The sequence below is a fragment of the Scleropages formosus genome, chromosome 15 (genome assembly GCF_900964775.1).
Source record: "Scleropages formosus chromosome 15, fSclFor1.1, whole genome shotgun sequence".
Classification (NCBI taxonomy): domain Eukaryota; kingdom Metazoa; phylum Chordata; class Actinopteri; order Osteoglossiformes; family Osteoglossidae; genus Scleropages; species Scleropages formosus.
This window is the reverse complement of record NC_041820.1, coordinates 4446582-4463898: the sequence shown is the minus strand read 5'-3', so window position 1 is coordinate 4463898 and position 17317 is coordinate 4446582. Positions and strand designations below refer to the sequence as shown.

The window sequence follows — 17317 nt, the reverse complement described above, 5'->3', positions numbered from 1 at the left end:
GTTGCTTCAGTCCCGAAGAGTTCTTGCGCTGAAGCGGAATAATATTCGAACTGTTCCAAGGCTTTTTGACACCCTCACTTCTTGGACGTTTGGGCGTTTTTGTCGGTCTCACGTTTAACCCAAGGAATCCAAGCTTGGGTATTTGGGTTTGTATTGGAACAGCATTAAAGTGTGTAATGCGCACTTTACAGCGTTTCAGCGCTCGGAGCAGGACTGCGAGAGTGTATCCGCAGGTAAGAGCTTTAACCCTCCAGACTCCAGCAGCCGAATTGTGACAAGACTGATGAGCGATCAAATGCACCCGCTTGTCATAGAGTTGCATACTGTATACGCTCTTAACATATACTATACTTACAGACTTACACAAATTGATGTTTAAATCCAATCATATTATAAGGACATTTCCCTTTTTTTGAGGGCAAAATGTATAACAGCTTTGTAAATGAAATGTTCTCTCCAAGACACATAGTCTCACAAGCAAAAAACATGTAAAAATACACATCTAGTCTCACAGCAGACAAAGGTGGTCACGGTACAGGTCCTGCAAAGTGAGGTGTGCGGGATTTGAATTGAATCATGGTGCAGTTTGAGACCATCGAGCGTGACACGCATGAGGTGAGATCATCACTTCCTCAAAGTGACTATGGCAAAAGGATGCCAGGAAGGAAAAAGGCATTTTAAACTAGTATTATTAATATTAATGCTACTGTGGTTCAAAGTTCTCAAAACTTACTGAGTATTTTGTTCGCAGGGAGCAGCTGATGTAGTAGCTAGTGCTGCCGCCTTTTAATTGGAAGGTTGTCGGTTCAAATCTCACCTACAACTGTAATCCCCATGAGCGAGTTATTAGCTGTAAATTTACCCAGCTGTACAAATGGATAAATAGGTTAAAATTGTAAGGTGCTTTGGAGAAAATCAGCGGCTAAATGAATAAGGGTAATTTATTCTAGCTTGACGTGAGGTTTTTTTTACAGAACCAAACCCGTGAATAAATCGAGGTATATCTGTCATGTAGCTTTTATTGGTGGTGATTTAGAAGGGGGAACCGAGTTACCAACAGACTTCCAGTCTGAGCTGCGTTGGTAAGGCGAGGAGCCGACGTCAGCAAATACTGACACGGTGCCTCGGTGGCGAAACACGCAGAAACACGCACGGTGAAGGTACACTGGTGAATTCACAGAATTTAAAAAAAAAAAAAACAAAAGAAGATTTTGAAGCAGCTGTTTGGTTCTGGTCTCCTACCTATTTCTGAGAATGAATTTTAAAAAATCACCTAAAGGCTGTCATCATGTGCAAATGATGTGGGACACAGGCCTCACCTCATTTGATCTCTAATGGGATGTCATCTAAGTTCTTAGAGAAAAGGGGGAAATGTCATTCAAACAATGAGCAGGTCAAGCTACCCAATTATGTCAGGGCAAACGGGCACCGATGAAAGGTGCGATACGTGCGATACGTGCGATACGTGCGCTCCTCTCTTATCTCACATCAGTGGCTAATGGGAGAGAATCCAGCCACACGTAAACGTGAGAGGAGCCCCGCCCCTCGGTAATGAATGGCAGGAGATAACAGGTTGCCCTGGTGAAAGCGCTTCATTATGGTAATTACTTCGTTCCATCGCAATATTTAAATAGCCGCAGCGAAAGCGAGGCTCCCCGTGATTGTAAAAGAAAAAAGGGGAAAATGTCCCACCGCAACCCCCAGTGCCAGTGTTTTTCTCCGACGTGTGCGTTCACAAGCGCTGGAGCACTGAATTGGGGGCCTAGAGAGGCGGAAGCAACATCCTCACCTGTCCATGACCACGTTTACTCATAGCCACCACATCTCAAAGATCTGAAGGAGGATCGCTACTGGGGTTTGTGCGCAACCTCTATATATTACTGTTAGGGAGACTGGACAAAAACAAACACGAGGTGTCAAGGCCCGTGTCTATGAATGCGGCCTTCGTCCCTCCAGAACTCGGCATATTTGCCCTGCAAATGTACCTACAGTTAAAGACAGGGAAAAACCCTTTGAGGTGGGGCTCATGACAAAATGAGCCATCACAGCATCCGCTTACCCCAAAAAGTTCTTCCTAAATATCTCCCACTTGTCTTTGAAAGCAGTGCCACATAACACCACTCAGACAGCTTGATGGAAGGGAAGTTATGCGGCATTTGAGGCGTCCCATCTTACCGGTCTCCCTGAATTACTGCTGTGGATCCAGGTCTTTATTTCTGGACACTGAGGCCAGTTACACTCTTGTAACTTCATTTTGTGTACAGTCCCCGTTGAGGAAACCTTCACGGGCCATGGGGGGATTTCAAAACAGATTTATGCTACACACAACAAAACCACTGAACCTTCTCATGTTAAATCTGTTGATCACAGATCAATGGAAAAATAAGGGCATTATGTAGCATGACTAACATTAATTTAGAATCAGACAGACAATCGACCCCTAGCTTGTGGGAAGAATATTAGAGGAGACATCCAAAAGTGACACCTTAGCCCTCCCAGTTTTCATTTTATGACTACAGAACTCCAGTTCTGTTGCACTCAAAGAGGGACACCTGATGTAAAAAAACAATATAACTGCCTGAAGATACAGTGCTGTGAAAAAGAATTTGCCCCCATACTAAATAGTTTTAGATCTTCAAATGAAATACAACATGAAAGAAAGGCAACCTGAGTAAACACAGAATACAGTTTTAAATTTTTACGCAACTACTGTGCCGAGGTTTTTCCATTTGGAGATAATGGCTCTCACTGTGGTTCTTTGGAGTCCCAGAGCCTTTGAAATAGCTTTGTAACAACCCTTCCTAGACTGATGTATTTCAATCACCTGCTTGCTCATAATTTTTGGGATTTCTTTCAACTTTCGCATAGTGTGTTACTCGGTAAGACCTGTTAACCAGCTTCATGCTGTTGAAAAAGTTCTATTTAAGTTTTGATTTGATTGAACGGAGCTGACAGTAATCAGGCCTGGTTGCGTCTAGTCCAGCTGAACCCAGTTATGAATGCAGTTTCATAGATTTGGGGAAATCTACTACGATGGGCAAATACATTTTCACACAGGCCCAGTTGGTACTGGATAACTTTTTTGCTTCAATAAATAACATTATCATTTAAAAACTGTAGTTTGTGTTTACTCAGGTTGCCTTTGTTATATGTTCGATTTTGTTTAAATTTCTGAAACAATTTAGTATGAGATATACACAAAAACAAAAGAGATCAGGATGGGGCAAATACTTTTTCACAGCACTGTATCAAAATGCTGGTTAAATGCTAGGAAACTATTGGGAAGTGCCCCTCAACTGTGCCTTTGTGATTCTCACTGTCCATCGTGGTGGTGGAAGTGTGATGCTGTGGGGCTGCTTTGCTGGTCACGCAGTTGACATTCTTTACCAAGTCCATGGTGATCTCAACCAGCATGACTGTCTTAGTATACTTTACATCCATCTTCAGCAAGATGCTGATCCAAAAAAGTGTTGTGTAAGAACTATCCAGAGAAGAAGGAAAGTAAAAGACAAATCAAACTGATGAGCTGGATGCAAAATATCGGTTTCCAGCAAGAGTATGCAAACTTTTGACTGGAATTGTAAACATTTTAATATGCTGTTTATTGGTATTGCAATGTCCAAGGGCCCAGAGCCTGGGGTCTGTACAGGAAGCTCCAGCCATGTTTTTTGCTATTAGTTGAAGAAAAAGTGTCACTTGGTTGCTGCTTCTGCCTGCAGTCTCCCCTCGCAGTGTCTCCTGTGTGCAGCTACACCACGGTACACCCGTCCCTCACACCTCTATTCACCATAACTGCTTGCACTGCAGTTCAAGATTGGCTACTGAGATTGGCTACTACGACTATTGGCTAATGGATACTAAGATATTGAAAGTGCAGAGTCTAAAAATGATGGATCCAAGCTGTAAACCCTGCACTGCAATATCTACGGGACTCCACCTGTCCCAGTGGAATATATATTAAACGTAATCCCCAAACTGTCAAACTGCAGTCGGAGGTATTCCGGCAGCTCAGAGCAATGTCTCGTTAAAAATACATGACCTGTCTTTTGTCAATTTCTTTATGCACGCTTAAAGACTGACATGGATGTGAATTTTTGCATATGAGTGAACACAAAGATGGCTACAAGAATCAGACGGGCAGGAGTGGTGAGATGTGTTCAGGCAATGGGGCTGAATTGCAGGCCTATTTCTTTGGCATCCTGCGACGCGATGAGAAAGCAAATGAAAATGTATCGCTGTCCCTCCAATGTTTGAGGAGCGCATCTCCAGTCCTTTTTACTGCATTATGCCTCCCTTTCTCCTTCGCTCTCCTCCAAGAAGCTGCACTTTGTTTCTGGAAAATGGTGGTGCCTGGTCTCTCCAAAAGCTACGCTGTGCACTGCTCGTTGGGCCAAAGATGGGTGTGTGGCTCCAAGCTTCAGGCAGAGGTCAAAATGAGGCATCTCTGGGCCGTTTGCATGGCATACTCTAAAGTTAGATCAGAAACTCTTGTCTTGCCCAGAAAGCCAACATCTCAGGCCTGACTGCCTACAAAAATGTTTTTCCAACACTATGAGTCACACGTCAGGATTTTATAGAAATGAGCCACGAGCAAGTTCAATACATAATAAACACCAGCAGCATAATTTGAGTGTACTTCTAAACTTCTTTAGACTATGAATGTCCAGCTGCTAGAGATTCCACTCCAAAATAACACTTGTGAGCAGACATTTCTGCTGGATCTGAGCTATCGCAGTCTAAACAATTTTAATAACAGCCTATTCTATGCCGTATAACTAGTACGCTCACATGCAGAGCTCATTACTGGCTTGTCTGAGGAGGCGAGTAGAGGGAAAATGCCAAGCAAAGAGAACCAGTTCATTAATACTGTACGGACGCATCCACCTAATGACAGTTAATTCCCTCGATCTGCCTGAACTCTCTTCTGCTTCCCGTTGATCAAGGTACATATCCAGACCTCGACGCATGCGGCAATCATTAAAGGACGCTTGACATCGGCCGTGAGTCAAAGGAGAGCGACAGCAGCGAGAAAGAGCCGAGCCCACGGCATCTACGTGGCCGATAACGTGGAGCCGTGGCGTGAGCGCCGTTGTCCTGGGAGACTGTTCCCCTGGGTGACTAGCTGGAGGATAGCGTATGGAGCCCTGATGCCAGCGTGTCGTGCTGCATCATTTGTGGGAATTCCGGTTGCTGAAGAAGAAACTGAAGGAAAAGCCGATGTAAGTATTTTTTAACCCCAAAGAAGCTGCTAAACACAACTGGTGACTGGGGGAGAACAGCCACACGGGGTCATTGGCTCTTATCGATGAAACACCGGCTCTTCAGCCAGGAAGCTGCACCCGGACCACTGAAGGAAACGTTGACTTTCTGGACTGCTGGGAAAAGGAGGGTCTATAGATTATTACTGATTTTTTTTTTTTATCTGACACTTTTCTCCAGTTACTTAAAGTGTTGGGTTTGTACACTATGCTACTTACACTGATTTGCCCATTTATACAGCAGGGTAATTTTTACTGTATCGGTTCAGGCTCAGTTCCTTGACCAAAGATACTACAGCAGGAGTGGGGACTTGAACCCGAGTCCTTCATGGGGAAGTCAACGGCTCTAACAACAACACAAGCCTGAGCGACATCACTTCCATAGAGACAAACCCACTGCAATAAAAAATATAAACATCACGAAGGTGATGCCACAGCACTGCGCAACACATGAAGGACTTACTGGGTTAAAGGACGGGTTTATTAAGGCTGGGTTATAGCCGGCACACCGACACATTTTACACATTAAATGACCGTACCTTTACCAATGTGGTTTCGGTGCCCTGAAGATGCACTACATTTCGGTAAATTGGTAGCAAAACCAAGAATCTACCGACTCGCTAATTTGAATATGGTATAAAATGACCGCGACAGACGAGGTTACGATTTGGATGAAAAACGCCACGTTGACGCTGACGCTTCTTCACGCTCCATGTTATGGGAAAAAAAAACACACCGTCCATCCAGCACTGTAACTGGGCTCTATGTAGATGCTGAGAAGAAGGTCCCTAAAACGTCCTTGTGTTCGCGTCAGTGTTTGTTTTTCTCATAATTCTTTTCCAGGGAGTCAGACATTTCGAAAGGTGCTGTACTGCTGCGCCGCACGCTCTACGTCGAGTTAACAGACCGCTTGCTTTCGGATAAACTTGGGAGGGTGCCTGGTGATGCAGCTTCCAGTTTTAATGGCCTATTTGCTTAATCCACTTCAGCGAGCTGCCGGCGGCAATCTCACCCTTTACATCTCTCGCAGGCAGCAGCAGGTGTCACGAGGCGGGACGCGTTCTTCGGCAGAGCGCAGGGGCTTTCAAAATCGCCCTGAGTCATGCGGGCGGGCCCTGCGATTGATGCGGTCGCCTCCACCCCCCGCGGGACATCCTCATTGGGAGACGTCATTTGTGCAGATTAAGGCCACTCCACATGCTTCCGCTCGCAGTTGTGAGTCAAAGGGATCGTCAGTTCAGACCGTCGAAGGATGCTCGAGTGCTTTGGGCTCAATGCAGCCCCAGCAGCAGTAGGGAGGAGCGGGAAGTGTAAGCATTCAGGAGAAGACACGCATAACATCATGCTTTTCACCGCGTGTTCCGCCGATGCGTCGGACTAGAGACTATTTGGAGCCTTGAGGATGAAGCACCGGAAATGCTGGAGCCTTGAGCCAAGTGCTCTGACATCTCCTCTGGCTGAAGAAGAGAGGGTGACTGACAGCTGACTCACTGACTGTCCATTGGACCAACCAGTGCACCATGCCACTCTAAGTCTTTACACATTCTTTGCACTAGAAAGGTCACCTGATGTAAAGGCCAGCACAGCCACCCTCTCTCCGCATCTTACATTCACATTTATTCATTTAGCTGACACTTTTCTCCAAAGCAACTTACAGCATTGAGGTTACAGTTATTTACCCATTTATACAGCTGGGTAAATTTACTGGAGCAGTTCAGGGGAAGCACCTTACTCAAGGGTGCTACAGCCAGAGGTGAGACTCAAACCTGTGGGTCCAAAGGCAGTAGCTCTAACCACTATGCTACCAGCTGTCCCATGAAACTCCATATTAAACGGCCATGTTAAATTCCCCTTTCACTTTCAACACACACAGATCATCTCGTTACTTTCAAAAGTCCTTTTTGGGTGACTTTGGGAGTGAATGTGCATGCGTGCATGCGTGCTTGCCCCGTCTTAAGGCCCACACATCCTTCGATCTACCCCGGACCATCACTCCCCTGACAATATGAGGTTATAAAACATGTATAACTGACATGCAATATGACAAAGTGATACATATTCGGCAGAAGTTCGCATTCACAACACGGTGTGTGTTCGTGTTAAAAATTAAGGTTAAATTTGTTCACAAACTGAAGGACAACAGAAAGCCATTAGTAACAAGTGCTCATATAAACAGCGACCTGGCAACGGCTCCACAGTGCAATGCAAATGGATTATCAGAATTAAAAATCCATATTTTCAAATTTACAACATACTCTGTTTCTAAAGTACACAGTGCAGGTGCATTGGAGTTAAATCCATGACTGACGGCCCTCGGGCAGGTCTCGAACAAGGTGAACACGGCACCGCACGCTACCGCATGGAAAACGGTCCAGGGAAATGACCTAGGATCGGACATGAGTGACCTGTGTCACGATACACTGCATAATGGGACGGAGAGATGCGCTGGGAAGCAACCCCAACGTGGCTCACAGGAATCGGGCAGAGTGCGCTGACAGAGTGGGCCGGGACCACCACTGCCAATTACTACAGTATTTTAAGCCATGAGGAAGTAAGCGAGAGTTAAAGGTAAGAAATAAAAGCAAACATTCACATATAGGATATATTACATGGGCGGCAGGTAAAGTGATGGTCGAGCCTTTGCCTTCCAACTGAAAGGCCTGGTTTGCATCCTTCATCGAGGATTTTACCAGCTGTCTAAAAGGATAAATAATTGTAAATAGCTGAGTGTGCAAACCTAACGTTGCAAGTCACCTTAGAAAAACACATCATCTAAATGAATAAATGTAAATATAGAAGTATGAAATACAGATACACTGGATAGGGGTCAAAAACTGTATAAATACCTATTAATGAAGATCAGGAAAAAGCTGGGATTTGGATGAGTAATACCAGCCGGAGCACCCTGAGTGCTTCCTACCAGCTCCGCCCGCATCCCGCACGGTCCATCCTCAGGTTCCTGTGGAATTCCAGGCCTTCAAAAACCTCCCTTCCAACTTGTCACTTGGCCTTAACAGCACAGACCTGGATTTCTGTTGTTCCATGCAACTACTACCAGGAGAGCAGTGAATTTTCCTGACAGATGTCCATCCAGTGGGTCTCATCTGCAAGACATCCTTCCTCAGTGGAGTCTTACTGTCTAAGAGCTGATCTCCCCCTTGAGAGCTGACCAAAGAGCATCCCTTTTCCTAGTTTACATTTATTTATATATCTACCTTTCCCCAAAGCAAGTTACACACTAATCTACCAACAATTGGGGTACTACAGCTGGAGGTGGGATTTGAGCCAGCAACCTTCAAAGACAAAGACAGCAGTTCTAACCACAACACTACCACCATTCGCCGAACTCGTAATTTGCTGTTTGCTATTCACGCAGTCAGTCGAACTCCCTGTGACACCGGAGCTGGACGTATCACACTGGACACGGCGTGACCTCTGCAGACTTAACCTCCACCCACACTGGAAATCAGGAGCTCCGCCAGGACCGAAACGGCCAGCATGGGTCCGTATTTCAGGAGCTCTCTTCCAGCGAAGCTCATGTTTATAAGAAGCTCTGGGGCACACTTCTTCACTCTGATGTTTTCTTTTCGTCCGTAAAAACGCCTCTGAGTCGAGGTCAAAACCGCACAAACAACGTGCTCCCGCTGACTCGGCAAAGTGTTCGTCCACATTCACTCCTGGTTCTCATTCTCTCCGCTCTTTCTCACGTGACCGTTATTTCATCGTCAAGAAACCACTGTATCGAGACACTTGAATCATCAGAAGAGCAAATCGTGAAATTTATTAAACCAGCAGATTTATACTCCGTTCAGTGAAACATAATTTCATAACATGAATGAAATGCAAGTTAAAACTGATATATTAACAAACTAATAGGGTTTAAGATAGAGACACGTTGTCTGAACTGCTTGTCCTATAGAGGGGTTGTGCGGAGCCGGAGCCTAAGCCGGCAACACAGGGCATAAGGCTGGAGGGGACGCTAGTCTGTCAGAAGGCATTCAAAGCAGGACTTGAACCCCAGAGCCACCAACTAGTAAGACCTGGTCCAACCCACTGCGCCACTGCACCACCGCACCCACTAAACTTTAAGAGTTTTTCTCTAAAGAAACTGACAACTACACATCCATTTGTTTTACTGGAGTAATGTAGGATAAATACCTTTCTCACGGGTAATGACAAATGCAGGTGGGATTCAAACCTGCAAACTCTGGGTCGAACGGCAACAGACGTAACCATTATGCTACCAATAAAAAAGGAGGTAAGTAAGTAAAAGAAATAACAAAATATATTACACAACAACAACAACAACAATAATAATAATAATAATAATAATAATAATAATAATAATAATAATAAATACAGCACATGACTCCTGCCACTCCAGATAGCAATTTTGAAAAGGTAGTGACAAATAATTTTTGTGTGCGATATGTATCGATATACACAAGCAGATATTTATACCCCCAGCAGAGTGGGGGAGCCCATCTAATCTAGTTTTATTACTACTTGTTGTTAATGCTAGTACCCTCATATATATATATATAGACGTACACATATATATGTTCAATTACTGTATATGTGTATTAAATGTTAGATGTTTTGTAAATACACTAACGATAACGAGTCGACACTAGACTAAGACCCTGGGCCATGTCTAGGGGCGGGAGATGCGCCAGAAAAGATTGTCTCTGCGTGGGACTGCGGGGACCCAGGGACAACGCGTGGCCATGTGAGCGTGCGTGTGCAGTCACACGCGTGTTTGTGAATCACACTTCCCTCCTCCATTCACAGACCGGTGTTCATTCACGCAAAGAGCTCTTCAGAGGCCGTGTGACAGTGACATGCGGAGCGGCCCGGTGACAATTAGAGGCCCGGTGAAAATTAAATCAGAAAGAATTAGGAGAGCAATATGACATCCCCGTGTCAATTTAATCAGCGCTGACAGTCAGCAGCTAATTTCGGTCTACGAGCACAGTAACGGCACGTGTGGCGAGGGGTGTGTTACCCGGAGCTGATGGCTCTCTGCACGGCCCTTAAATTTACTGCTCAAATTAAGGCCGACAGGAATTCCCTCTGCAGCGAAACAATGCTTACGCTGACTTACATGAGTTAATGCGGGGGACGAGGTGCTGGGTAACAGCCAATAGCGTAGTGGACAGAGCAGCTGCCTTTGGATCTGTGGGTCACAGGTTCAGATCCTGTCTGCTGCTGTGAGGCTCTTGAGTAAGGTACTTAACCTGAATGGCCCCCCTTTAAACATAGGGAAAAAAATTACCCACTTGTGTAAAATGGGTAAATAATTACAGGTACTGTAATATCATCAGTCACTTGAGTGAAACACAGCTGAATGAATAAATGTGATTTGTGCAACAATGAAATTAAAGGTGTTTCTGTGCAGTGGGCTGACTGAGGACATGAAGGTGGTACAGAAGTGTGAAATGGGTTGATCTACTGCAATGTGCATTATTGTGTTGTTACTGATGTTATACTTCTGCTTTATGATACTTTAATCTCAAAACAAATATCTATTTTACTGGTGTAGTTAAGGTGATGTACCTTGATCAGTGGTAACAGACCAGAGCATGACACTTTCCGGTCATAAATCCGTGTCCTTCGCTATCATGCCAAATGCTACACTGTAGCGATACCCAACTGCATAAAAGAAATAAAAGGTAATAGCACAATAATGGGGGTGATCATCCAAAAAAGACACATTTGTCTAGAAGAAGATATCAGTTCAAATGCTGTTTCACCTGACAAATAAATGCATAACAAACCCAAGGGTTCCCACATGGCAAGTTTGTCTTCAGCTTGTCTTTAATACCACAGTATGTCAACTGTTAGTACTGTACAATACCGCAATAGGGCCACTGCCATTCTGACAGTCTGTTGTTATAGCAACACGTTTTACAAATCTGACAGCATGTCAAATGGGATCGCGGACACCATTCATTCTACTCGCATAAAACATGCAGTCGAGCATTTATGACTTTTCGCGCCGGCCGCTCGCGTTACGTCCCAGATATTTTTTTATTTTTTTAAATTTTTTTTAAATGCAGAACTAATCTATTATTCACAACTTTCCAGCACGACTCACTGTGAGGGGCTTAAAGACAATCCCTGTGTGTTTCCAGTGTAACAGCTGGGAACGGAGTCAAAGTACATGAAACAGATTCCCCTACTGCTATGCACATCAAAGCGCTTGCGAGCAGCGAGCTGCAGAGTCGGCGAGGGCCTGTCTGATTGCGTTACTGTGTGGTTCTGTGGATTCGTGCACCCCGAAGCTTTCCCAAATAAATAAAGAAATAAATAAATACAGACGGCCAAATAAAACACCGGCAAAGTGCAGAAAATAACAGGAAAGTGAGAGGACCGTCTTTTCTACAGCCACTGAAACCGGATTTAGATAGACGATTATTTCGACAGAAGATCTTTAGGTACCGTGCCCGAATTTTTATGTTACGCATGGTCGAACTATACACTTTAAGTCCAAGAATTCGTGTTACAGCGCAAGGCCCTTTGCTTGTTTTGCACTCAACTTCTGGCCATGTATTCAATTGAAAAACACGTTATAAAACATGTCATAGAACATTTGATGCAGAATGCAGAATTTTGCCCCTTCTCGTCTCTCTTAATTGGCTTCCTATAGCTGCCTGGATCAAGTTCAGCGCTCCGATTACAGCCTACAAAACCATCAACGGATCTGCTCCCTCATACATATTGTGCCGCGCAGCTCCGCGGGTGGGGATGGAGCAAAGAAGGATGCAGAGACAGCATTCATCTTGAACATTTATCTAAAGACCGACACCAGAAAAATAACGCTCTTGGTCCAAGGACCCCATTTCTAGCAAGACCTGCACTTCAAACCAGCATTCCCAGCCTGCTTAGCACTCTCCCCCCATACACTCACAAACACAGTCACCCCATCATTTCCCCCAGAAGTGCCCCCAGTGGTTGCACACGCTATTTACAAGTTACCCACAATGCAACTATTTACATTAAGCAAATCTTCCCTCCTAAACACAGTACCACAGGTCATTACAATATTGCAAAACTCACCTCTTCTGGACTGATCTCCTAAGGACATGATAAACGTGTAAATGTTTATGGTTAATAATTGTTTTATTAGAAAGTGTTATAAAAAAAGAAATTGACTGTACTCTAGAATCACACGTCTGCATCCAAAGCTCTCCTTCTGCTGATGTAGTGCACTCATTGTATTTTTCTCTGGGATGTACGTCGCTTTGGAGAAAATCATCTGCTAAATGAATACATGTACATGTAAACGTAACTGTAACGTGCAATTATGGAATTTGGCACAAAAGGTGGGTAAAGGGGGGCCGCACGTGACTGCGGGAGAACTGATGACTACACTTCTTAGGTGAGCTGGACACTGTACTCAGCAATGGCAAATTCCGAACATCGTCTTCATGGCTGAAAAGTGTTTTGTAAGACGTTTATATCCATTTAAACATAAAGTGTCACCTGCCTTTTGTGGCCAAACAGTATTTGTATCTCCATATTTAAGGATCTTCTCTAACAAAACCAGTCAAACGGGACCGTCAAAAATGCCATGTAATTTAACACCCTGGTAATAGTGTTTTATCTGCTTTTGGGAGGCTTTGTGTTTTTGAAATTTAAATTTAAACTCCTCCACCACCAAAACTAATACAGTGAAAAGTCTCACTTTATCCCCATTATTTTGTCTTGAACAAATAAGCAAATCTTCCAGGAAATAGTCTTTCCAACATTTTTAACAGACAATATTACTGTAACTATGTCATGTGCTGAAAAGCGCTGTGCTCTCTTTCACTGTGTTTCCCTGTATTTTCCAACAGTCTCTGCACTAACCAGTAGTACCAGTTGACATACATTAATCTCCCAAGGTGCTGAAGTTGAAGTTGTTCTGGAAATTGTTCTGAGATTCCTGCTCCTCCAGGTGGACCATAAACTGCATACGGGGGCTGAATGAGGAGCTGAGGAAGCTCCCCTTACACAAGATTAAGAAGCTCCAAAGACACGTGCTAGACATTTACTTAAACATTAATTTTAGAGTTTAATTGTATCCGGCCACTATTATGTTACCATCAATTTTTGAATGAGATTTTAATATCGCTTGAAGGATTTTAGAAATCTTAGAAGATTAGTGGATTGATTCATCTCAGACGCTCTGTTCATCTGCAGAGGTCTCCTCTGGGCTGTGTTGTTCTTTATACGGACTGCTGCACACATTCATTTGAAAACAGTGAAGAGGGAAAACTGTGAGAAATATGGTAATCGTGGGGCAACGATGGATCAATGCATTCGTTCAACCAAGTATGTCGAAAACAAGAGACATTATAATCAACTTCCGGATTTGACCTGCCGTTACTAAAGTCAGCTTTGCCCATGAACAGCATAATGAAAATGTGAGTAGTTATGAATATTTTGGCAATACATGTTAAAAAATATATATACTTATACTCAATGGTACTAAAAAGGTGCCCGAGTACCTGGAAGCAGCACGGTGGTTAGAGTCACTGCCTTTCACTCGAAGGACCCGGGTTTGAATGGCCCTCCCGCTGTTGCACCCATTCGAGGTACTTACCCTGAATTGCTCCAGTAAAAACTGCCCAGCTGTGTAAGTGGGTAAATCACAGTAAGTAGCTTACTGTACAAACCTAACAATGTAAGCTGCTTTCGAGAAAATCGCCAGCTGAAACAATAAGTAATATAAGAGTGCTAAGAGTATTTGAAAACTAAATGAGTATCTTTTATTAAATCCATTTTAACATTTATCTGAATGGTTTTATAATTTGTAGAAAGAAAACTGGACTGAGCTGGACTGTGAAAGTGGCCAATAAGGAAATATGTGTAAAAAAGCAGCAGATGGCGCTCATATGGAATAAACAAGTAGCACCAAAGGGCAAAGCAATTACCGACTCTCATACAAGTAATTACTGACATTCATGACCATGTGTTGCCCTAAAAATCTGAGATTCTTGCATGTGGACATTGGTTTCGTGTACCAAAGTGTAGAAGAGATAGATCATCTGTCATTATGTGGGTTATTAATACCGCAGATTTGCACAAGTAATCTAACAAAGCTTGTGTTTGTATGTATATTTTTGATGAAATCATGTTTAATTGTGCTAAATTATTGTACAGTGTTTAAAAACGAGTTTTCCTTCCCTGGTGACCAACGACGAGGCCTCAGTCCCATTGCTGGAAAAGGTGGTTCACCCCCCCAGCGTACATAGGTATGTATTCAGCCCGCTCAAACCCATTGTTTGGCCACATTGTTCTCTGTGGCTACATCTCTGTTGTGCTGATGACACGTTTCATGGGGAAGTCAGGGTCTCCATACCTCCTTTTAGGGCCTGTTGCACTTCACAGCTCAGAGTATCGTGCAAAAATGAGGTGAGAGGTGTTTCTTTGTGGCTCTCACTATCTTCAACCCAGGATTGCTTTCTTCATCTCCCTTTCACTCTCTCGCTCTCTCTCCACCACTCCATCACCTCCTGTCCCCACCTTTCAGGCAGGAGGCCCCTTCAGCCATTGACCCTGTTCGTCCCCTGGACGACAGGTCAGCGAGCAGCAGATGGAGCAGCATCAAAATGGACTCATCGGAGACTAAAAATACCAAGCTGGGCGTCTTCCCCCCGGGTCCCTGCTTGCCCGGTTAGAAGGTCGCAGACACAGTTATCAGAATGAATTTGATTATGTTTTAATCCAATATGCAATCAAGGAGCTCCATCGATTTTTAACATGAAGAATTACCCAAATGACTTGGAGAGTGCATGAGAGAAGGCCAGCAACAGTGAAATAATAGGAGAAGTTTGCCTTTCAAATTAGCTTTGAAAATGTTGTTTCTGCATTGTCTTTCACGCTCGCTAAATATATGCTCACATTCAGCAAAATGTCCATTTCTGAGCTCTGATTAATCTCCGGGTCAAGATATTATTAAGACGTACTGAGCAATTCCATATAAAACCACACGCACATGCACTGGCTGAAGCCGCCGGTCCCGAGCAGGGTCGCGGTGAACCGGAGCCTAACCCGGCAACACAGGGCGCAAGGCTGTGGGGGGGGGGGGGGGGACACACCCAGGACAGGACACCAGTCTGTCACAAGGCACCCCAAGCGGGACTCGAACCCCAGACCCGCCAGAGAGCAGGACCCGGCCAAGTCCACCGCGCCACCACACCCCCCTCGTGTAAGACCAATAATACCAAATTCTGGCCTGCTGAGAGTATGGAGGCAATAGAAGGAAACATGTTCGCACACAGATTCACTCTTTACCATGGTACACACTTCTCGTTAATGCACCCATAGAGAGGACGTGGGAGAAAAAGTGACAAGTGCTATCAGTGTGTACTCTAGGAAGGATATTAACCTGAAACACTGGAAAGCCAAGGCACTAGAGAAACATTCTTGCATGTCAGGATACTGCGATGAAGATGGTCGGACACGTTTTGCAGGCACGGGATGAGGAGCGAACCTGCGATGAGGCAACAGCGTAGGTCACGCGACAGCGACCGTCGGCATAAACACAGGTAGCATGCAGAGCCGTCGCGTTGATGAGGAATGGAAGCTCTAACAGCAGGCCCCACCTGGTCATTCCTGGAATGAGATCTGCGGACAACCTTCTAACAGGATGAGGGCAGGACGGAAGCTCAGTGACGAGGGTTGTTTTTTTTTTTTTTAAAAATCCAGCTGGATTAATGTAACCCCACCACCTCCATCAATGACCAGCCGCAAAGGATTCTTTGAGAATGGAGCACTCTGATGCCACAAGCACCGATGATGGCAAATGGAAAAAGCTGAGAAACGACACACGCACAGAAAGAAACTCACCTTCGAAGTCACCACACAGCGTACACTGTGATTCTATGGACGGGAAGAGAGAAGAAAGAGATGGTTACAGTCTGATTAAAAAGGGGAACGGGGGGACAGGAGGTCATGTCCAAATTAAATCAGCCGCTGTTATCTCCCCGCGGTGGAATTCGTAATGAACACGGGTCGCAGAAAAACAAAAGCAGGGATCTTATTGCACAAAAACGGGCTTCGCAGAAACTGTGATTGACCTGTGGAACATGACTCGAGTTTGATACGGGAGCAACGTTCATGCGCGCCTCCTCCGGTTGGCCCCCGGCCGCAAAGAGAGCCATCGTGGATACTCTTCCATTACCTGTCCTGGGACCCCTTACAGCATGGAGACGAGCAGAGCGAACCAAAGTGTCTCCGCATCTCCGCCCCGGCGATAAGAATGAGGATTCACTACCACTTACTGTGTTGCGCTCCTTTCCGCCGTCGTCGTGATCAATAAACGCTTGTCCGACGGTGCAGGTTCAAAGCGACAGTGCCTATATCTCCAAATGGGGCTAAACAGTGGGGACGTAACAGAAATGTACTGGCGTAATTATTTACAGGCACACCTGTTCCCCGCTGTATACATCCAGGCAGTCAAGGAAATTGGTTTCATTAGTTGCTTTAGCTTGCTTGTATTTCAAGTGGAACGAGTGTCCTTAAATTCCCTTCTGTGGCGATTCAAATTAATTTCGAAGCGCGCGCATGCGTGTGTACGTGCGTGTGTGTGCCCGGCTCTGCTCGGGCCGCCGCTCCGCCCTCCCTTTCGCACGCCTGCACTTCCGTGGACCCCAGCGGCACGGGGTTAAGAGTAGTTAAGGAACTGGATTATGACCCAAAGACTGCAGGCTCAAATCTCAGGACTGATCTTGGGTCCGCTCCCACTCTGTTGTACCGTGTTCCCCGGACTCGTGAATTTGCCCCCCTGGACACTTCCATGAGAGAAGGGGAGTCGTTCTGCATGAAGTGGAGCAAAGCGAGATGAAGGGCAATAAAAATATCGCCATTAATTCAGGTCTAATAAAAACACGCACTGTGGATCAGGCAGCCACGGTTCTTATTCTTTCCCAATAACTGCATTTTACTCTGTGAAAATACTCGGCTCAAACTTAACAGCTTCATCTTCTCAAGCAGTCGAAGCATCTCTTGCAGAGAGAACAGCGCTGTATTCCTCTGCGATTTCACCAAATATGCGGCGTATGTTAAATTTT

The 17317-nt window shown here is 44.9% G+C and overlaps 1 protein-coding gene across 1 annotated transcript in view; it reads right to left on the bottom strand.

Moving 5' to 3' along the window:
- The window catches only part of dlgap2a (discs, large (Drosophila) homolog-associated protein 2a), a 139649-nt gene that overhangs the window by 65804 nt on the left and 56528 nt on the right, over nucleotides 1-17317 (bottom strand). The gene's annotated exons all lie outside the window — the stretch shown is intronic.